The following is a 20,257-nucleotide window of genomic DNA, read 5'->3' on the forward strand; positions in this document are numbered from 1 at the left end:
ATTTTGTAAGGGGGAGGATGGCAAAGTACAAAGATGCCGACATAATGTACAGCTGAGTCAGAAATGACAAAAAAAAAGGACAAAAATACCTTCCAGACAACAAGATGTGTCCATTTACCATGAGCATGGCACCAACAAGACCCCACTTCCACCCCACAAGAGGCTGTCCCACATTTCTCTCTGGTACAGCTCTCTTGTGTCACCTTGGAGCACCCAGCCCCATGGGAGGATTCCCATGTGTGTGCTCAGGGTAGGAGCTGCAGTCCTCAGTCTTGTGTAAAGATTACTATAATTGTGGTGTCTTTGGGCTGTAAGAGGATCATTAGCTCCCCAACCATCTTAAATGTTTATTGTTCTCATTTCAATTGATTTCCTAGGAACAGGTTGCCCTGGAACTGGAGCATTTTGTGTCTCTGAGGATCTGGATAGAATTTTTCCAAGAGGAAATGCTTGGTCAGTGAGAACTGCTGGAGGAAAGGTGACTATGATGCTTTCTTGTTTATGATGCTTTCCTTTTTAATTCTGTCAAAACAATTTGGATGAGAATGGTGGGATTTTTTCCTGCATTTCTCACAGATGCAAAATATCCTCTGCACTCATACCTCTGTAACTTTCTCATTATTTCTTATCAGAGTTCTTGCCAGATGTGTAAACCAAAAGTGCATCAGACTGCTTATAAATGCTCTTTCTGCATTTTTCATGCTTTTTTTCTTATCTTCTTTCTTTCATTGCACCTTTCTAAGTGCAGCTTGCTGATATGTGCCCATCAATGGTCTTTTTCTCTTACAGAAGATGTTATGATTCTGTGGGGGGAGGGAATTAAGGATGGATTTATAAATTTTCAAAGACAGAACACAAGAAACACATAAAAGCATAAAGTTAGCAGCTTGGGAATGGGTAAAGCACGAAGTTCCAGTCTGAGTTCTTTTGGCTTTGGGGAAAGGTCATGTGGAAAGGATTCCTTAATAGAAAACCCAGTTCAACAGAGATATGTGTGTTTTCCAGTTGAGGTATTTATATGAGGTTTTACTAAAAAATCCTGATGTGCATCTACTCTACTCTCCACCCTTACACTTTCTGATATTCTACCTGTGAAAACTGCTGGACTTCATTTGCCATATGAAGAGGAATCTTTGCCTCCCCTAACAAATTAATATCAACATTGTGAGGAGTCTGATTTTTGGTTTTTGTTTGATGACAAAATATTAAACCTCAGTGGAAAGTGTTGGCCAGCCAACCTCGTTATTTCCTTGGATTCATATTGGTCTTGCTATAAAGTCAGGAAGATGTCTTCAGACATCTTATGTTAGTGAAAATGGGAATTTGCATAAACCTTCCCAGCTTGTCATGGTATCAGAAAAGACAAGCAGAATGGGTCCACAGCAGACTTTACATTCTAAGTAAAGTAAATGAATATATAGAGAGGTTAGAGGTTTGGAAATAAAACCTTGTGTCTAATTCTACAATTTATTCCCTGAAACAGTTGGTATAGATTTTATTTAAGGGTATTTACTACTTTAAAACCACCTGAATAGGGGAAATACCTTTGAAATCAGTGTTTGAATTTTCTGTGCTTTTTTCTGAACGTTTTTTTATTTAATAAACTCAATTTGTGACAACATTAGTGAGTTTAACTTGTAAGCCCAAATACTTAACTTCAGTCAGACAAATAAACTAACCTCCAACCAGAAATAGCCTATTATGTCTGAGAGGATTTTCTCCTGTTAATTGAAAATGAACTGGAACTAAGCTAAATTGCCTGAATGTTTAATCTTGCCTTGCTACACTGGGGTTACTAGCGGGTGCAAGCACAGACACATTTCCAAACAGAAATAACAAGTTATTTAGTGTTTCAGCTCTGCTAAGTGCTGAGAAGGGCAGTGACCTGTAATACCAGTAAGAGTAGAGCATTTCCAAGTCTCAGGCATTCCTGCTAAAAGACAGCTTCTCAAAGCTTACATTTGTTTGTAGCCAAGGGAAAGGCTAAAGAAACATCTTGCAAGAAAGCTGATTTCCTTCGTTATTAATGGAGAATTTAATCTTCAGAAAATTAGAGTGGTTTGCAAGCAGGAAAATATAGAGGTTATTGTAAGGATCAAGCAGCAGGATAGACTGGATCCCCTGTCCTGAGGGAAAATTGCAGTGGCTGCAGCTCCCTGTGGCATGGAGCCCTTGCTAATCCTCTAGGCACGTGCTCCCTGTATCCTCAGGGGTGTGCAGCATGTTCAGGTAATTGATGTGGGGGCAATTCCTACAGGAGACTGGAAGGGGGAGTTGCCCTGCATCATCCCTAGGGAGTCTCTCAGCACAGAAAGGCAGGAGAGGTTTTTCAGAGGAGAAAAGGGGTGTCTACCCAGAAGCTGCTGCCCACAAGGAGCAGAGCTGGGGAGGATGGATGTCTCCATGTCAGTGAGGAAGGACATGCACATCCACTGGACACATTAACCAAAATCAACACCAAGCTTAAACAGAGAAGACACAGCAGCTCTTTAAACATTCTCTAAAAAGCACACCAGACTCACCTCCTAGTCTCCTCATTATTTTCACTGATGGGCAGTTCCTCCTGTCTTGCAGCACTTCTCAGCCCCCTTTTAACATTCCCTTTTCTCTCCTTTAGGTCCAGGTGCTGTTTCACTCCACTGCACAATTAAAATTACCTAGATGGAGGCAGTACAAAGGTGCTCTTTCTCTCTTGCCCCTTAAAGCACAGACATCAAGAACTGGATCCCCAGCCCTCTGACATCAATGGGAACCCTTCCACTCACCTCATGAAGTGTGTGCCAGGCCAAGGAGGAACACAGATGAGAGGAGGCAATTTGGCTGTCACATTTTGCTTTCATCAAAAGAGCTTTACACAGACACACTTTTTTTAATGTAACTTCTGCTGCTGAGTTGGAGATTTCTGTCTCTGTGAAGTGGATTTCCCTAATAACTACAGAGGTTTTCAGGCAATTCCAGGATGAGTCTGAGAATGGAGCAAAGAACTAGAGTTGCATGGGACATCTGATGTAATGGATGTTTTTGTTACCTTTTTTCTTCATTTGTCAGCTGAATTGGAGGGAGAAAAGTAAAACCAGTTTGGAGAAGAGCAAATGGAAATGGAAGGCAATGTTAGCATGGTGATTGAGCTCCAAGCAGCACCCCTGTGCCCTGGCACAGAGCAGTGGAGCTGGAGTGGTGGCAGAGGGCTGAGCTAAAACACCAGTGTCACTGTGGAGACAAAAGCACCATTTTGGTGGCCTGGGTGGGACAGGAGAGAGGATCCAGCTTTCAGTCCCCAGTCTAGGATGGGATGTGTAGAAATGGCTGCACTCATCATGACTGCCTCATTTCCTGCTTTCCTGGGGTGTCAGGAAGGAAAAGATCAACCTCCAGAAAGAGAACTTAGCAGAGCTAGACACTTTAGGTAGGGATGTAGATACTGTCTTCTCAAATGGCTATACATTTTCACTTAGAAGATGTAATATTTAAAAAACCATTAATTTCGCTTTAAATATCCAACAGTCTTTCAAAATAATGAACTGGTGCTTTCTACTTTGGAACAGGAGCCAAAACATGGTTCTGAGGGTGTGACTCAAGCTATCAGCTTTCCAAGGAGAGTGACAGGTAAGATAAAAATAATGATTTGTCTTCTTCCTTTAACCTGGTGTCAGCATGGCAATAGTTGGAAATTCAGGTGAAAGGCCCACAACAAATAAGCTTTCTGCCTTCTTCCAGTAGAACCTCAGATAACTTAATATTTGGAGTGTCATTCAGAAGTCAACTTTATTCTGACAAGGCCCTGTCCCTGGGATGCTTGGGATCATGGTCAGCCTGTAAGAGCTCAATGTATTGTCAGAGAGGGGGGTGAGTGACAACAAAACCATGTATGATTAACTCCTTCAGGTTATTGTCTCAGTGGAGGCAAGAGTTCATTTGTATCACTGAGACATCCACTGATTCTATCAAAGTTCAGAAAATTTCTTTGAAAAATTTTACAGTCTAAGAGGAAAACAAAAATAAGATATATAAATTTAATTTAGACAGAATGAATAAATTGTATTTAGTCCTTTTTTAGCTAAACTTGCAAAAATTACACCATGCTGTAGGTCTACTGTAAGTTGAATTTTCTGTCTGTCAAAAATCCTTGGAAACTGATTTCCTAAATATTGGATGCTGAGCCCTGGTTCCCATTGGACAGCAGGGAGTGGTACCAGCCCAGAGACTGTGGAACAGGGCACAACAGATTTTTCTGTGCTCTACTGCCCCAAATCCTATGAAATTCTGAATGTGTCCACATGACTATTCAAGTATACCAGAAGCCAATGGGAAGATATTATATTCTCTCTCACATTTTCTATGCCAATAATGGTTGCTTCTTGGTCAAGTTATTTTTGGCAGAGCATCTCTTTTATACACTCTTAGACTGGAAAACAATAACAGTGCTTGATGGCACCTAAAATTTTAAAGCTAATCTCTTTTTCTGGAAGTCAGTGTGGTGTTAAATCCAGTATTTGCAAGCACGTTTTTTTGTTGTTGTTGTAATACCTGAGCTACTTTGCCTCATAGTCCCAACTCATAATTGCATCAGCTTCCATTGCTGATAGGCTGAAGGTAACAAACCCTTAGTTTGGCATAAAGGTTGTCACTAAACAAAATATCTGTTTAGCAAACCATCAGGATTTGTGGATGAGAGGAAGCAGATGTATCATTAAGCACTAAATGGGAATATCACTTACAGTAGATGTCATGTTTCATTTTGATAAACTGCAGAAAAGCCCATGTGAAAGATGCAGCCCTGTGTACCCACTGCTAAAAGCAGTGTTTTGAAAGGTAACATTATGATACTCTGCTGGGCTGGCAAAGCTAAGATTTATTAGAGAATATGATATATGGCCCAAGAATTACCATAAAAGATAATGAAATGTGATCTGATATATGAGCTGATATCCCATATAAAATGCTCAGAGAAAAGAAGCTGTAACAAGTACAATCTTCACTTTGTAGAAAAGGCACACATGGAGTGCAGGGGCTTGACTGGGACCATTCAGTTGTCATCAGCTAATTGTAGATTTTGGGAGGCTGTAGCCCAATCTTCCTTCATAAACACTGATTGTCCTTGTAGCTGAAGAACATTATTACTGTCATTTCCATAGTCTGTAATGGTCAAATACGTATTAATGTAAATAAGAAGAGACAGTGAAACATTCTTGAAATGTTTCTATTGTTGGGGAAAAAATCCTTCTGTTTATCTGTCACAGTCCTGTCACTGTCTTGAGTGACAATTTACTGCTTTTAATGCATGCATCCCTTTCACCTTTCCTTCATTTTGAACATTTTCCCTCCTTTCTCCTTTCTCTCCTTCCAATTTAACCTCATTTCTAATGCCAGTCTGCATAAGATGCTCATCTTCTAAATCACAAGTTAGTTGAAAGGAAATGGTTGGAAATGACATGGTTCTTGGGGCTGTTCTAATTCCTTTTTCTGCAGTCAGTTTTGTTAAGACTGTCTGGTTCAGATTTCCCCAAAATATTTCTCAACAACTATATTTGTCTCTCTCCTTCTGGAATCTCTGTCTAGGTATTATAATTATTATGCCTTTTCTTTGGGTATTTACACTGTTCCCCTTATTATCCATCTGAAATATGCAATATGTATGAAGCAAGTGCAAATCACACCACATTACGATCATAATTAATAGTAAAGCTTCTTCTGCAGTGGCTGATGATCTGCTGCTGGAAAAGCACAGAAAGGCACCACTGAAGTGTGATACAGAGATAGGTTATGGTTTGCCAGGGTAATTTTGGTAAATCATCTATCCCATTTGCTACTCCATTGAAATAGGGTGAGTACAGGCAAGAGCACTGAGGCCCTTCTGCAACATTAGATTGATACTCATTATTAAGACCAGAGCAAATATTTATGATTTGCCATTGTAACCCTGGAAAAAACAAGGATTAATATCAGAATTACCAAGTACCAACAAGTTGTTACTTTGTGGAAGAGACCATACTCTCCCTCTGCTGAAACAGTGCAGTGTCAGAAAGCAAAGTAATAGGCATGGAAGCAGGAGACCATCTTCTTCTCATCTATATTATGTGAGCAAAGGGGACTCCAGGAGGAAAACAACGCCATTGAAATGAGGCACTTTTGCCCACCAGAGTTGGATTTTTAATGGAAGATTATTAGGAGGATGAGGGGAAGTGGCAACCATACATACAGCCAAGTTTCCAGATGGGTCACATCATCTTCCCAACAGGGAATCAGCCTTGAGGAGAAAAGGCACTGGTCAGTGAGACTAGTGTGCCATCACCAGCTTCCTGGGGTGGTGAGTGTTATGTGAAGCTGCTGGGGTTCACCAAGCTGCCAGTGAGCTGAGATGGGCTGGCTGTGCTGATGCTCCTGCCACAGAGCAGAGGCTGAGCAGAGGAGCTGCTGCTGGCTCATTGCTGCCCTGAGCTGCACTGCATGCCAGCCACAGCCCCTGGCTGGCAGCACCTCTGCATGAAAACAGAAAGCACTGATTCTCTCCAATGCCTCATGCTGATAAAAACTGCTGCCAGAGTGCACAGAAGACAGTGGTGAGGACAAGCATGATTGCTATGGATGGTTCATACATGCAGAGTGAAAGATGTGGCTCACTTCTGCTCATTATGCCAAAAATTGCTGGGTCCAGTCTGTAAGCCAACCTCCTTTGTGCTCTCAATCCCCTCTCAGCAGAAGCTCACAACACAATTAATGATAAATGAACAGCTATCAAATTAATTTTATGAAATCAATCAGAAATCAATAGCAGTACAGTGCAAGAGTTAAAGAGTTAACTGCATGTGACTAACTGTGTTTAAAAAAATGCAGTGGTTTTGTTCTGCTGACATTTATAAATGGTTAAGCCTTCATTTTCATAGTTTATGATGTCAGATGAATCCCTTGGGAAAGTGTTTTCCTTCTGAATTATATCTATAATTCTATGCTGAGTGCAATTCACCAACAATTGTAGGGCTTTAAAGCATACAGTAGGCTCCCTTATTTCTGTATCAAGCAACTTGACATTTAAGATAATTTGTTAACTGTAGGAAAAATATATAAACAATGTAATTTTTTTTTGTAAACAGTTGTCATGTACAACACGCAGTATAATTGGTAACCTCTGTTGGAAGCACGAACAATGAGAGAGACTTGTGAATGTGGGTGTACAAAATGAAAATCACTACCTTAGGCTGCATCTGCACTGAGTCTGCACAGCTGGAAAAGTAAAACAAGCCACAAAGCCTGCTGCTGGAAAGGGTGTTTTTTAGAGGTGGAAAAAAGAAAAAAAAAATCCCACATTTCTTCCTAAGATTTGTTCATATTCCTTCTGTCAGGATGTGGCAGAAGCTGGTGAGCCTGGTGGGCACATGTCCCTGTCAGGTGGTGATGGCAGCAGTGCTGGGGTTCCACTGTGCAGCTATCTGGGACTCAGACCTCTGCTTCCATGGGAAATATGGGTGCAAAATAAGCATTTCTGAATATCAGAATGTCTCACTGTGCACTGCAGCTGCTCAGTGCCAGAGCCCTGCCCGTTTCACAGTGATGGAGGGCGGCAGAGCTTGACTCCTTCTTCCCAGGATATCAGCATGGAAGACCCTTAGTTAAGTTCTCAGCAGATTTTTGTGTGCATTTATGCTGTTGAAAAAGAAAGAACCTCTCTGTTTCTGGTGACCAAAAGTCTAAGGATACAATCCTGTGTACCTTAGTGAAGCTGTTCTCACATGCACTGCACACCAACTCACAAAAGCTCTGGTCCATAAAGAGCAAATATGCCATCACTAAAAGCAGCACATTCAAAGACTTTGCTTAAAGATGTATAGTGACAGGATTTTTCCTTAGCAAGAGTTTGGAGGATAAATCACAGTTTAAAAAAAAAAATTGCTGGATGCTTCATAAGCTGCACCACTTATTCATTAGCTCACTGCAATCATTAGTACTCTGCTGAGCCTGGAGGCACACTGTTCTGAGTGCACCCTTCACCTGGCCAGTGCAAAGTTTCCTTTTCCTCTCCTGTTCACTCTGCTTTCTTGCAGGACTGCCTTTTGTGGAGCACCTCTGTGTGCAGTCAGGTCTCTCCTGGGTGATAACCAGGCTGCCAAAAGCCTTCCCCATCCAAGCTCTCCCTTATTATAGCATTATATAGCTCCATTATTATAGCATATAGCTTATTGTGGATGCTATTGTCCTCTTTACTTCTGTTTCCCTAGACTCAAAATCAGATGCTCTGTTTTCTCCTGATTCATAGTGGTGGAAATTCTGTTCACAGTGGTTTCTGTGCCTTTCACAGAAAATATCTGTATCTCTGGTTCCCCAAGTTATCTGCTTCTGTGCCACAGTCATCAATCCAACTTTATATTATGAATTCTGCCTCTATTCAAATTGTGCTTACAGTATATTTAGAGGCACGTGAAACATTTGCAAGCACCTTATCTTTCTTTTAAAAGAATATAAAATTTTATTCCCTCCTCAAACGCTGTCTTTTAGGGGAATAAAGTTTTATGTACTCCTTGTGCATAGTAACAGTGTTGCTAGGGGGGCCAGTATTTCTGCAGAACCTCCTTCAGCTGAGGTTTCATCTGAACATTTGTCAGTGTGTTCAGTGAGAATAAAGCAGAGCATTGGAGAAAAGAATCAAAAACCCCTTCCCCCCATTATTCACATCACTAAACTTCCTATAGATCCAAGGGTGATGGTAACAAGGTCTTTGCTCTCCTCTCACTTTGATATGGTGCACACCAGCTTGGTGGTGAAGTAAATGAAATCAGACCACTATTTTGTCTCAACAATATGTGCAAATGATGTTTTTGTCTTCCTAATCAAGCTTAATTCCCAAGTGAAAAAAGCTTGTTTAGCACAGAGAGCAGTAATGAAATAGGCAGTTTCAAATGATAAAAGTAGAAAATGTTTGGATTTATTTTCCTTCTGTCAGAACTGTGATTTTGTAGAAATTGGGGAGCTTTCCTCACAAGGGACCAGGATACAGCATGTGAGGCCCCATCTAACCAATCACCACTCCATGGGCTGGAATATGTGCACATCTCCAAATGCCCAAGGATCTGTATAAAAACAAACTTTTATATATTTCACAGACTCAGTCACTTTTAGATATTCATCACAGGCACCATCAGGGAGAAACAAGTGATTGCACTGAGTAGTTTTATTTACAAAATTAATCAGATTTAGTTTCTTTTTCAACCCTCATAAATATTATTAATACTTTTTTAAACCATAAAGGTCTGGGTGTCAGGCATGTAAAATGAGCATGGGAATGAGGCACTGGCCAGGGCCTGCTGTTGACAGCAAAGAAAGGGAAGGATGGGAAACCTGCATCCTCACCTTGATTCTGGAAGGCCAGGTGATGTTTCTAGAACAGGAGCTTTACTTGTATAAGCTAAAAAACATCTGTGTTATTTTCAGCAAAATCCTGACTGCATCTCAACAGAGATGCTATCTAGTTCAACCAAGGTAATTTCCAAATACAGTCACAACATAGGATTTACTCTTTTCTTTAATTGGTTTAGTAGAAGATAAGATGCTGTTGCTCATAAACACATTGTTGTTTTGTTTTTCTTTAAAAATCCATTAACTTCTATGCAGGTCTTTAAATATGTATGAGATTTAAATAATCTTTTAAAGCTTCCTGAGAGAAGACATTGACTCCTTTAGTTAAATAATTCTTATTTTTCTGGTAGGGGAATTGTTTAAGTACTCAGTCAACTAATTCCCCAATTTAATCACAATATTTTTATACTCAAATGTCTACTTTGTGTAAGCAAAGAGAAATACAAAAGAAAAAGATATTATATTTATGTGTAAACTGACTACTTCCACGATGGGGATATTATGCAGTGATTCTGGAGCTGACTGTAAATTGAAGAAGCTTTTAAATAAACCTCAGGAACTCATGCCCCTCTAAATATTTATATTGTAGGGAAAGTTTTGCCAAAAAATATTTCTCATCTTTCTTCACCTTTCTTCCTTAGAGCCATCTGAAGTGTTGGCAATCCATGTGCTGGAGAATAAGCAAAATCACCCAAGAAAGGAGCCATGAATTTGTGGTGAAAGCCAGAATTAGAGCCAGTTCCAGAGATGAGCAGTATTCCCACCTTTGTTCACAGCTCATGTGCTGCAAGCATGGTCTGCAGAAGCAAAGGTATGCACTGCCAATAATTCACATTTTGTGGAGACAAACTTGCACCTGACTCCTTGCAGTTGCAGGAGACACTTCTCCACAGAATATATATTCTTACCAGAGCAAGGCAAAACATAGCAAAAATCTGGGAGGGAATGGGGAGATGTGGGTGATGTCCAGCTGTCTGTCTGTCTCAGAATCTTTTATACTATGCCTGTGTAGCACAGGTGAATGAACAGAGGCTCATGGGCTGCATTTGTCCTTTTGTTGGCTCCTGGGTGGTTTTATTTGGTTTGCTCTTTTGTAAAATGGTTTTGGCTTCTCTGATTGTTTGTGCTAGCAGCAGCAGTGCTGCATGTCTGCAGAGTTAAATTAAATACCAGCACAGGATGTCTCCTCAGAACAATTGATGGTGCTTTAGGGATATGGCAAAGGCACTCTCCAGGATCATGCAAGCTCAACACAGTTTCCCTGCATGTTTGGCTTGTGTGGAGCCCCTCAGCTGAAACCAATATTTCTTGGGCATATCTTGCTGTGAAGCAAATCTGCCTTTTGCAATTGAGCCCTGTTCCCCCTGGCCACTGCACTGCCCCTGGCAACCACAGCAATCAGGCACCAGCAGAAATCTCCTCTCTGGGGGAAAATAATTAACGAGAAGAAGCAGAACTGTTCATGCACGTGGCTGCATCCTAAGGGCATGTTCACAAGGGTGATCCATAATAATGTTCTTAAAACAAACCAGGCACTCTCTAACAGTAGCCAAAACCAGTGTAAGCACAGGATATTTTCCAGCCTTAGCCTAACCCTGCGGTGATAGCGATAAACGATGCTCTGTTTTTTAATCAAGAGACAATATCCTTACTGGCTGATTGAAGTGTTTTTATTGGAAACAGCTTCCAAAAATAACCTGTCTTGTTAGTACTGTAAATTCTGCTGGCTAAAATCCTTTGATTCTCATTAAATTAACTAATTACTGTCTCACTGGATCGATGGATTTAGGAGCACTGACATAATCTTGCTAGGAAAGGAAAGCTGCCAAATTCCATGACTTTGCTTAAACCTATTACCCTGGTATCTGTGTGCAGAACGAAATTTATCACCATGTAATTAATGGTCTTAGTTGGTTGATTGTCATATCAAAAGGAGGCAAAGATTTAAGGTTTAAGCTAAGCAAACAAAAAAAGACACTGGAAGAACTGCAGATGCAGTTTGCTTATTTAAGGTGTTTTTTTTGAAAAATATGAAAAAAATATTTATGGGGAAAAAACAACCCACGTAAGGGTCTGCCCAGCACTGGAAGGCAGATGCTGTTCAGGGTGCCCAGCAGCAGTGTGGAGCCATCTGTGGGCAGCAAAGGCTCTGGGTGGGCTCCAGGAGCTGCTGGGATGTTGGTGCGGTCTGGCACCCTCCAGCAAGGATTTGAACACTTGGCACTTGTCCCAGGGACGCCTCTGCTTGGCACAGCCAGGAAAATGTCAGGCTGAGGACCCTGTGCACCAAGATAGGGCTTAGCCAACACTCTGGGCCTTGAGCCCCACAGCTATTCCTTGTGGCACCATTAAAATTCCATTTATATGCTTTTTTTTACTAGCTTTGCAGTGGACTATTTAGGCTTCTGTCCTATGTGAGAAATAAAGGAATAGGATTTTATGGTATTAGCGAGTCAATTAATCTCTAAAACAGTTGATCCATAAGGTAGGAGGACTAAATTTTAGAAAGTTAATGGTGCAAATAGGCAAAGCCCTCTCTGAGCTGCAAGCACTGCATTCTATCCTACTCCTAGCTTAGCTGTCCAAGTGGGTTTATTATGTTTGCTCAGCTTTAATCTATACATGTTTTAACATACTCTAAGCTGTTTTTAATTTTAAACTAAGAAAGCCCAGCAAATCTCTTTCAATATAATTAGAATTTTTCCTTTAGTTTGCTGTTTAGCCATTATTTTCTTATTTCCGCTTTATTTTCTGGTAGATAAATCCTCTTATTCATTTGTTTCAATGAAGCTTGAGTAAAGGTCATTTAAATTGATTCACCTTTCTTATCTCCCTTGTGTTTATTCTATAATCCTGCTTTCCATTGTGTGGAGGAGAATAGCTTTCTTTTCTCTGATTGTTTCTGCTAGAAGAAAAATGGTAACCCTTTATTTAATAAATCTGGGAAAGCTGTGCTCCAAATCCATATTATCACTAGCTTGGGGAAACAAATTATTTAACAAACTTAAAAAAAAAAAAAAAAAAAAAAAAAGAAAGCATACAGCACTTTTAGCAGTTTGCTGTTAGATGGCCTGAGCTCACTGCCTCAAGCCTTGTAAGTGAATGAGGGTAATACTTTGGTATAATTTGCAAAAGCAAAAAGAAAATCTCAGGCAGCCAAATTCAATTGTGAAGCCCTGTGGAGGTGTGCAGCACCAGGGACCTTGGTGGTGCTGGGGCACAGAGCCACCCAGCTTTTCCTGTTGGTCCCAGATATTTCCATGTTTAGCAGCACTGTCCAGACTCACCAACTTGTCTCAGCACACAGCTCATCTTCTGGAGCTTCAGCTCTGAGGGAAATGTTCCTGTTTTGATTCCTACCCTGAAATGCATAGCTCTGCAGGGGATAGAGCAAGTTTAGAGAGTCTTCAAAAGATAAGATATGAAAATAATAATGAGTGATTACTCTGTTTGCCTTGAAAAATCATCTGAGTGCATACTGTTATTTTGTGTTTATAGTCAGTTGACAAGAGTGCCTGTAGGTTCTTGCACCATTTTCTGACTCTGTTTCAGAGAGATGTGTTTGGTTTTTTCTCCTGATCAGGTGATGTTCTGTAATGTAGAACAAATTTTATATGAATAAAACGTGGTATTTTCTAATACTGGAATGTTTAAGGAAGCCATGGAATTGGGAAAATAAGAACAACTTAAACCAATCTGTTATCAATATGTTCACATGTGTAAGGGTTTATTTTCCCCATTTTAAACAACTAAATCAGAATTGCTTTTTATTTTGTTGCCAAGGTTACTGAATTTTGAATAGTCTCTAGAGGGTGGTAGTTTTAACTTATTGACTGTCATCATTGCTTAATATTAAGAATATTCTGATAAAGGTATCTGAGCTATGGAAAATCATGTCTTCCTTCAAAAACATCTAAAATTAAGTTGCCACAAGGCTGGCAGGGATGCTCCAGAGGCAGTTCAGGTAACCCTGCAGTGAGCTGGTCAATGACCAGATGGGTTTGGAGGCCAAGGGAAGATTCATCAGACAGAGTCAGGAGCAGGAAAGGTGATGGTCAGAGGAGAAGCAATCTTTCAGATCCATACCACAGGCAGAGCACAGCTAAGTGAGGGAAGGTACAGGAACTGTCTCCAGGACCTCAGTGGTGATAGGAAAACAGTAACATCTTACCTTGAAATCACTGAAATAAAAGTGAGGGACCCTGACAGCAGTGCAGAGGCAGCCAGTCCCACAGAGCAGAGAAGGTAAAAGCTGGCAGCAAAGAAAGTAAAAGCACTCAGGACCCAGACTTGGTCCTCCATTCCAAAATGAGAGACAGATACCAACATGGGGCAGGATTCCTCCAGAAGCTACCAGGTCCTAGAGAGGCAGTGAGAATGAGATCTCAGTGAGTGGGAATCAGTAGCCCCAGACTGCACTCAAGGGCCTCACTGCCATTGTTTTTCCTTTTCACTTGCTTCTGTAGCCACTTGCAGGAAAATGCATTGCAGCATTACATGTTCCTCCTGTTGAGGCACAAATAGGAGAGAATGGGAGGAAATGTCCTTCCTTCTCCCTGCTGGGGGATAGGAATGGCCTCCTTTGTCTCACCCTGTTGTTCTTTTTGTTGTTCTTTGACTCATGCATTCATGGGCACTCAAACCTAATGAGTCAAACGAATGCTTTGGAAAACAGTTGATAAGAAGCTAATATTCAGTTTGTGGTATTGAAATACACTGGTTATACATTTGCTGCCACTCACTTATCTAAATGCACCTACAGTAATATACACTGAAATGTGTTGGCATTGATATAAGTAATGATAAAGTAATCTAAGTTAAATGCTTAATTGTAATATTAAAAAGTATGCCTGTTTGACTGCTAGAAACATTTTATTTAGCATAGATCAGTCTTTAAAACTGCATACAGTTTTACTATCATGAAACTATAAATCACTTGAAAAATTATTTTATACTGCACTGAGAGTACAAATAGTGATGTGAGGCAGGGAACTGAAAGGTAGCTGGGTGTTTTGGGTATTTGAGAAGTGCTATTTACAGGAGGGATGCTGTAATGTTGCATTTGTTTGTGCTTGGGGCCAGTGGACAGGATTGGAGTGTTCCTTCAAGCTCAGGTGGCCTGAGGGGGTCCCCAGGACTAAAATCTCAGCTCTGTATCTAATTGTTAATCAAAGCTCATTTAGCTGCTAGTTTGTCTTAGTCCAAAAGTTTTTTGGTACCATCAAGTTTGTTACCAGCATCTGGAGTGGTCACAGACCACAGCTGTAGAAGAACCAATCTGATCCTTACACTGTTTTTCAGCCCTCTCTTCTTTGCAATTTGGTGACCAGGCTCTTTGAATCCATGACATTTGTCCCACTGTCCCCACTTGCCCTGTGCAGCACTCCTCTGGCAGCTGAAAAACAAAGGTATGCAGCACCTGCCAGAGCACTCTCCAGGCAAAATGCCTTTTAAAAATCTCTAGGAAGACAGACACAAATAAGTTGGAAAGCTCTTTTCCCTCTGGTAGCCCAATAATGTAGGTGAAAACTTTTTTTGTTTCATTAGGTTTCAGAATATAGCTTTCTCCTGACTGCTGAGCTTCTGTGAGTTTGGCTGTTGAGGGCTGAGTGCTGCTGCTCTAAACTGGAGCCACACTACTGGGTGCTGCTATAATGACCTTCCTCATGAATATGTATTGCCAGATAAGTGAAGCAGAATAAAAGATTAGAAACTCTTAACACTCAAAACTCTCCAGAGCTTCAGCCCTGGAGATTGAAAAGGTATTCTGCTTCTTGAGGAGCAAAGCACTGAATGAGCTGGGGGAATCTTTGTGGTCCATTGTTGTGGTTTCTTGGCCTCTAACAAAAAAAGTAGGCTAGAGGACCCATTTGTTGCTTTGTTAAATATTTTCCATACAAAGAGCAGTAATGTAAAATACAGTAAGAGTTTTGTACAAAATTTTTAAAATTAACCATCAAGGAATCGTGGACTAATTACCAAGAAAAATCTGATTCCAGGATGCACCTGGATATTAAGAGTTTGAATTCATTTCCAAATTAGATCAAATTTAATTCTGCACAGAATTGATAGTATTTGATATCATAATGAACTTTACTATATACTGTGCAGGGAGGGAACTCAGCTGAGTTTGCCAAAATTCACTCCTGAAATCACTGCCAACACACAAAAAATAGCTTCCCCCCACAGGCACAATATTGAGGAGTTTTAAAAATACTTCAGGGTGATTTTGGAGTTATGCTTCAAAAGTACCTACTTAAGATTAGGAAACTACGCCATGTTACTCATTGCCTGGACCAGAGTCCTTTCCAGGATCTCTGATGTTATGACTTTGTGTGGTCATTCACTGACCATCTGTCACTTATCTTGTTTGGCTTCAAATGCCCTCTGCTCTGCTCATCGATTTAATTTTATTTTTTTTTCCAAAAAGAGAATCATAAAATAAATGTAGCAATTACTGCATTCAGGTCAGGGGGAAAAAAAGACAACTTTTGTTGCTGTCAAGTGTTTATGTTTTTCTAAACTGTTGGTTAGAAGCAGCCAACAAAAGGAGAAATCATTTTATAGGTGCCCTTTCACACTGGGATCATTAAATTCAAGTCCACAGTTTCATTATCAGCTTCTATTTTCAGAGAGGTAAAAGTCATCTGCAAAAATTTCCATGTAAAGTTTTAGTACCACAGAGAAAGGTTGACTTTGCTGCCTCAAGTTCCTCGACCTTTCTGGGCTCTGACTGTTTTGTGGTTCTCACAAAACCTACAGATTTCCCCTGAAGACCACACTGACAGCAGGTCAGCTGCTCTTCTCTCCCTTTCAAGGCTGACTTAGCCCTTTCTCAGGGCTCACATCCCAGGATTTGGGCTCCCAGCCCCATCCCAGGACTCTGGTGCAAACCCAGGCAGTGCAGCCAAGCCCTGCCCAGGCTCTGTGGATGGCCCCACACCAGGCTGATCCCTAAACTGCCTGTTTTGAACTTTCTTTTTTCCTGTATTCCAACCAAATAAAGAATTTGAAACAACAGAGTGTTAAAAATGGCAACCCTGAATTTTCATCTACTATTCTGACTAAAGAACATCTTCAAATACCTTGCAAAACCACCTTGAGCATAGACTTTACTTTTTGCATCATCCTGTAAATTTCAAGCATAGTAATGTTTCTGTTCATTAACAGCATAGCTACCTCTTGAATAAATTACATTTAGCATGGTATTAGCATTTCATCAGTAATCAATAAGTCTCTTCATCAAGCTAGTTCTAAATCTGGGAGGAAATTTACCTTTATGCAGTTGCCTTCATCCTAAAGTGATCCTACTAAATCCTGCCCTGAGGCAAAGAGTCTCAATAAATACCTTAGGTGCAGTGTGTTCTTCACCTTGAGGAAATCAGGAGCTGACATGTGTCTCAGAGGGATTTTTTAGATGTTGCCCTCAATATTGTGACATCTAAGATCCATAAAACTGAGATTTGTACCTTGCTTTCCCCATGTGCTAATACACAATGAGACTTGTTGGAGGCCAGCTTGGATGGGACCCTGAATAACCTGCTCTAGAGGGTAGCACCCCTGATGTCCTTTAAGGTCCCTTCCAACCCAGGCAGTTCTGGGATTCTGTGTTTTGCAGCATTCAGAACCACGTGCAGACAACTGCACAACTGGGTTTGGAAAGCAGCATCAAGGGCACCTATGCAATGCTATCTGATCCACAAAATATTTTACTACACCACCTGCTTTTATTTTATCCAGCATTCGTGTGCTGATGGAAGTAGTAGCTTCAAGCACTTCTAAACTGCCATGGAAAAATCCTAACTTCATTTTGGTTTTGCAAAGATATTTTCCTAAGATAGAGGGTGTCTGGATAATGCATGCAAAAATTACACTCATCTACAGAATCCAGCTTTCTTTTTTTTGTCCCTTTAAATTTCCTGAACCATTAGTATTGTTGTGATTATGCTTTTTTTTCAGAGAAAATCTGTATTTTCTGATGGTGTTAGATTATCACTTCAAAGATTCCAAAGCACCCAATTAGTACCCTAGCTGAACTAGTTCTTTTGAATCCATCACTTCTCTAAGAAAACAGGAGAATGAATTCTTGGCTGATGTGGTTTCAACCTATGTAATGCCATTTGAATTTGTATAAGTTTTACAGTCAGAAGAACCTGAAGGTGCATCTTGTGTGAGGTGTGCAGGTTTTCCTCTGCTGTTCTTGGACATCATGGTGCTTAATTGTGAAAGCAAGCTTGGGGGAGATAACCCTACCACTTATGGGAACATATGAAAAATAAATGCCCTCTGGCAATGCATTTTGCAATATTTATGATTTCCCAAACTCATAGTTTCTGTGTTGCTGACTGATCTCAGGTCTTGTGTTGCACAGGGCCACACAGCATTTGAGGACAAAATGGGACCTGACCATTTTTTATTCCAAAAGTCAGTGTGTCTGCCCTAATTAAAGGACTTTCCTCCACCCACCTTGCAGTCTGTTTTTTAGACTTGTTCTCTTATTTTCAGATACCATCTTCTCACTTCTCATTGGCCAGTGGTACACTTATTTTACTGAATGTTCTTCCTCTCACCAATGGCTTGTTCTACCAGCTGTCACACTGGGAAACAGAAACCTGTCTCAGTGCATTTCCATGACTTTTCCTGATTTTGCTCAAGACAGGACGTTGCTCAGGTCATCTGCAATTACCTTTGTGTGAAATGAGTCAGCAGCTGTAGGATTTCCTTTATTTATCACCCAAATTCTTGAACTCCCAGACAGCTGCTACTGAGACTGCTTGGGTGGTGACTTCCCAGAGGAGGTTGAATGTTTTTGAAGAAAAATTACATGCACAGGTTTACAACTGGGAAGTAATGTGGTAATGGAACTCTTTTTTGTTTTCTATTGGTAGCACTTTGAAATGTTTTGTATGAAACATACTTTCAAAGTATTTTCTTTTCATTTGTCTCTGTTCTGCCAGCTTTAAAATGCTCTCTCTCTCAAAGTTCTGGGAATTATAGCTTAGTGTGGTTTCTTCTTCTTTTTTTTTTTTTTTCCCAAGTAAAGGTTTGCACTAAGAATGCTATTTGCTTTCCAATATTAGAATGTGTTGAATCCCTAATTACAGCAATTGGACTAGCACCTTGTCACCAGAGTAGAAGATAAAAACAGCCTTGTGTGAGGCAGCCCTGGTATCTATGCAGTCAAAACTTCATTTTAAGAGGAAATGTTGTTCTGTCTACACCATCTTGCCCAAGCAACTCTGGATAGGGAAAGTGGTAGGAAACATTTCAATGTGTCAAAATTAATTTTGAGCTGCATCTTTTCACATGAAAAATCTGCACAGCTCCTAAACTGCATGGATTTGTGAAGCACATGTACATTTACTTGATTGTTTTCTATTAAGATTAATTTCTTGGGAAGCACAAAGTACAGGCACAAAATCTGAGTGAGAATCCTTAATTTGGAAACAGTTCCTGATTAAAAAACAGCAAAATGTGTTGAGGCTTCCAATCACCACAGAAAAACAATTAATTGCATGGCTAGCAGTTTGAGGCCAGAGTTCTTCCAAGGATTGTTGGAGTTAGTGGGAATAAGAAACTATTTATAAATGTGAATTTTGTGTGTTATCTATGTCCTTGTGTTTAATAGAAATTTTTATGCCAGCAAGCAATAATCAAGAATATTCCTACAGATACTAAGACTAAACCTGAGAGTATAAACTACTGTATGATGGGATTTTCATCAAAATTATTTTGAGAGTTATTGTCTTTGAAGGTAATTTAGCAAGAAAGTAGTTTGGTTTTGGATTTATGGTGTTATGTAGAGAATATCCTTTTAGCAGGCACATTGCTCTAACAATTACTGGGGGTCTCAGTACTGTTGCTTTTGTACACTTTTCTGTATGCAGGGTTTCTAGATTGGCATATTTTGCTACTGTTTTCTTTAGTGATCCTATAATCATTTTCCCTTTATTTAAATACCTTGCTAATTCCAGTCCTAGCAGTGAAAGCAAGTTCTACCTCATGGCTCACACAGATGAAGTATACTCAGGTTTGTAATTTGATATTTATATTTAAAATACATTCTATGTACTTGATGCCAATAAGAGTAGTTTGGGGAAACACAAAATTAAGCAAATGACAGGTAAAATACTTTACTGTCTCTTCTTCAATATATTGAATAATCTCTGGGCCTGATTCTGATCTCATTTGTGCTAATTTAATGTTGGTCAAGCTTAACTGACAGGAAGGGAGTTATTTTTCTTTTACTAGAAGTTACATGACACCAGATTCATTTTTAGATATCACATCTTTGCATTTCCTAATACAGGGTAATGAAGCTAAACACTTGCTCAGAAAGTGATTGCTTGTTGTGATGATTCCCATTATGTTAAAATATCACCTGAGGGAAAAAAAGAAAGTCATTGTTTCCTTTCCATAAGCAAGTTTAGAAAGCAAATGTCTGTTAAAATGTGCCTTTAATATTTGTGACATAAACAGGCACGTGGCATTATGAAAACCAAGCTTGTGTCTGCAGGATGTGCAGATTTAACAGGAACAGGTGTCTGCAGTGACCAGCCCTTTCCCCTCTCCTTTTCTTAAAGCCTCCCTCATTCTCATGCAGTGAGACAGAATGGAAAGGAAGAATGTCAATGCATTCACCTCCTTAGGCTGGATAATAAACCCCATATTCAGGTTTTTTTAAAGGTGCCATCACCAGAGAGGAAGCAGAAGTGAAGGTGCAGACTCCACCTGCTTGTCACACCAAGTCTCTGATGGGTGCTCTGGCTTTCAAGATCTGTGGATCTTGAAACTTGATCCTGTACTCTGTTACTCTGTAAGACTGAAAGGACAAGATGAAAAAATTCACTCTTTTCACAGCATATACTGATAGTAATATTTTTCTTGACCTTTATGAGCTTTGTAGAGA

At 40.1% G+C, this 20,257-nt stretch overlaps 2 long non-coding RNA genes across 3 annotated transcripts in view; both read left to right on the forward strand.

The window, feature by feature from the left end:
• The first annotated feature begins 437 nt into the window (after positions 1–437).
• LOC306804758 lies at positions 438–3,850 on the forward strand. 2 transcript variants are annotated; one of them, XR_013774995.1, is made up of 4 exons: positions 438–478; positions 3,049–3,110; positions 3,546–3,599; positions 3,700–3,850. It is a non-coding gene; the product is annotated as an uncharacterized lncRNA (long non-coding RNA). The 2 variants fall into 2 exon arrangements; XR_013774996.1 differs by lacking the exon at positions 3,049–3,110.
• A 6,145-nt stretch (positions 3,851–9,995) lies between these two features.
• LOC306804554 overlaps positions 9,996–20,257 on the forward strand; it is a 30,683-nt gene continuing 20,421 nt past the window's right edge. The window contains exon 1 of the long non-coding RNA XR_013774916.1: positions 9,996–10,159. This is a non-coding gene — a long non-coding RNA (uncharacterized lncRNA). The remainder of the gene's footprint in view (positions 10,160–20,257) is intronic.

Source organism: Erithacus rubecula, assembly GCF_903797595.1.
Source record: "Erithacus rubecula genome assembly, chromosome: 8".
In the NCBI taxonomy this organism is placed as follows: domain Eukaryota; kingdom Metazoa; phylum Chordata; class Aves; order Passeriformes; family Muscicapidae; genus Erithacus; species Erithacus rubecula.